Genomic DNA, 982 nt, shown 5'->3' with positions numbered 1-982 from the left:
GACTTGACCTCAGCTGCGTTTCATTTATGTCGCAGACACATCTCTGTGGTTGAGGACAAGGTTCAGTTAAGGTACACCACAAGCCATCACTCAAAAGGGAATAGTGACTGACAAGCTAGGAAAAAGAAAAATATAATTTTTACATTTAATAAAACATAAATTTGAAAATAAGGTCAATATTACTATTCTTATTTAGTTAAAACTTAGGGCCTTTTCATTTTACCATATTTTCTCCTTAAAATGTCAAGCAAGGTTCTAAGAACAGCCCACAGTCTAGTAGTCCATCTAAAGAAAAAAGTTACCTTGTCTAAAAAATTAATTAATCTCCAGGAATTACACAACCAAAAAGTTGAGATCACTAAGTTATTGTTATATTATTACATTTACAACTAGATTCTAGTATAGAACCTACAGAGTTACAATTTTAAGGACAAGCTGAGAAACAAAATATAGTGTTAGAGACTATATTTTGTCAAATTTAATCTGAGAAAAAGAAAAAATATTAAGGCAAAGTGTAATTCAACTCTTACTGCCATGATGCTGGGAAACCTCTGCCCATCCTGTATTGCAAATTCTCCTGAGGGCAACACATCAATCTTGTAATGTTTAATTTTTCCAAGGTGACTGAGACAGAGAGCATAACTACTGTCATCCCTTTCACGTACTCTAAAATGACCACAATAAAAATTTATATTTCACAGTATTATTCAAGTTGCTTCTTTTATTAAGATAAAGGAACAACATTTGTGTGGTTTGTTGGTGTGTAGTGACAAAAAGACATGATATCTAATCAAAAACACCTTAGGTGTGAATAAAAGGTGCATCCAAAAAAGAATTTAGTGTGTGACTTAAAAATATAAAATCAAAATTGGTGGCTAAACTGGTAGCTACACATATAGCACTGATAAGAATTTTAGAGCAAATATTCATTCATTAGTTAGCTAGGCCATGCCGAAAGTTGAACAAAAAATGCAGCCTCGGC

The 982-nt window shown here is 32.7% G+C and overlaps 1 pseudogene; it reads right to left on the bottom strand.

The window, feature by feature from the left end:
* Positions 1–982, bottom strand: part of LOC106470436 — a 70,017-nt pseudogene that overhangs the window by 30,964 nt on the left and 38,071 nt on the right.

Source organism: Limulus polyphemus, unplaced genomic scaffold (assembly GCF_000517525.1).
Source record: "Limulus polyphemus unplaced genomic scaffold, Limulus_polyphemus-2.1.2 Scaffold4002, whole genome shotgun sequence".
NCBI classification, from domain to species: domain Eukaryota; kingdom Metazoa; phylum Arthropoda; class Merostomata; order Xiphosura; family Limulidae; genus Limulus; species Limulus polyphemus.
This window is presented reverse-complemented; position numbering and strand designations above follow the sequence as displayed.